At 37.1% G+C, this 1688-nt stretch overlaps 1 long non-coding RNA gene across 1 annotated transcript; it reads left to right on the top strand.

Annotated features, from left to right (window-relative positions):
• Positions 1–241: 241 nt before the first annotated feature.
• LOC124329409 lies at positions 242–1426 on the top strand. The gene is made up of 5 exons (XR_006916788.1): positions 242–477; positions 549–727; positions 841–1007; positions 1078–1322; positions 1389–1426. It is a non-coding gene; the product is annotated as an uncharacterized LOC124329409 (long non-coding RNA).
• The last annotated feature ends 262 nt before the right edge of the window (positions 1427–1688 follow it).

Raw genomic sequence — 1688 nt, 5'->3', positions numbered from 1 at the left:
TATATTAGTATATAAAGTCTCGGTGTGTTTATACACTCACTTTTCTTGCAATAAATAAGTATCAAACATGTATCCTCTCTTCCATTCAGTTGAATCAAAAGAGATGTCCATTATGGAACGCCATAGAGACAAAAAATTAACTGCTCCGCAGTAAGCATTAATTTAGAGCTCTATAAAAATAAGTGCTCAAAATTTAGTGCTCTATCGCCCCCGCCTTCTAGCGGGCGGTCCTGAAATTTTCCTTTCTACGCCTCCTTATGGGAGGAGTTCTAAGCTATCGATTGCAATCCAATAGTTAGCTTAACAATTGATTTGCAATCATGATTCAGACGAATTGCATTGTTGACAATCCAAGGGCTCGCTCAACGCACAAATTTATTGTGTTCTTTTTCCTCCTGAATACGTAATATTTATTGGAATTTTATAAAGGACTTATCTACGTTAAATCCTTAATAACCCTGAAAACTCTCACAAGAGGTAAGTCTTTGTTGTATGATTTGGTTAAAAAAGAATTAATAAGTTGATACTCTGCTTCTGTTACCTTCCAGAACTTTCCGAAAATAGTTTCTCACTTTGATTTCATACAATTAGAAATGAGTCCTCCATTGGTGGAGGCAAGTTAAAAGTTCAAGAGTAATCGGAAACACTGAGATAGGCTACATACTACAAAGAACCAGATCCCAATCGAGAAATTCCAACTCAATAGTCCATGACTTAAACTTGAATGGTTAGTTTTCAAAATTTAAAAATCTTGCAAGTGCTGGTTGTTGTTTTTCGGCAATCGCAATAAGTCCCAACACATCATTTTAAACTAAATTACCTAATGGCATTTATTGACAGGTGAATGTGAGCACCTGTATCATTCTGGGTTCTGCCAAGAAGACCCCAATACCAACTCCCATGGACTGACCATTTCATCGTGGATCTGGGAATGGAATACTGTCATTCAGCAGAGAATGGTCCAGCCATGAACAAACGATCCTCAGTACCCACTCCAGTAGTACTTGGTATGATAATTACCAAAATTATACTAGTTGTAATGAATTATTTTAATTGAAAAATTTTAATTGAAAACAGCACGGAAAGAACGTCGGAGTCACTCACCATTTGAACGTGACACCTGTTTGGCGAAAAGGGCTACCTGGCCGTGTTGTAGCCATCGCCAGCATATCAGCATACGACACTTTTGTGATTGACATCACATTTGGTTGAAGCTAACAAGTAGCAAGCTACAAAAGCATCACATCAGTTTATGTGAATTAAAACTTAAAAGAGCTTTCTCATCATTTGTAACCAAGATGCAGCGTGAAGAGAAACAGCTGGTAATAATGTAATATTATAATTGAGGTAAATTTTCATCCCAAACTTACAAAATACGTACAAATCAGGAAGCCGCTTTGGGAGCTTTGCTTCAGAGAATTAATGACCAGAAGACTTCTATTCGAACTTTATTATTTCGATTGGAAAACGAGTATGGATCCCTCAGTTGGCCTTCTGTTTTGGCCACACGCTACGCCGTTATATCTGGCCAGGTAAATTGTTCTTAAGACATTAGCAAGTAATTCAGACTAATTTTAAATCGTCAAACCAGATGAATACATAGCTGAAAGTTATGAAGAATGATAAAACTCCACTTTTGAGAAACCTCATAGTTTTACCTTTAGTTTTGAGCCCTGATCCAGATGAGG

This window comes from Daphnia pulicaria, chromosome 3, assembly GCF_021234035.1.
Source record: "Daphnia pulicaria isolate SC F1-1A chromosome 3, SC_F0-13Bv2, whole genome shotgun sequence".
Lineage (NCBI taxonomy): Eukaryota > Metazoa > Arthropoda > Branchiopoda > Diplostraca > Daphniidae > Daphnia > Daphnia pulicaria.
The sequence above is the reverse complement of the archived record's forward strand: the minus strand, read 5'-3'. Positions and strand labels throughout refer to the sequence as shown.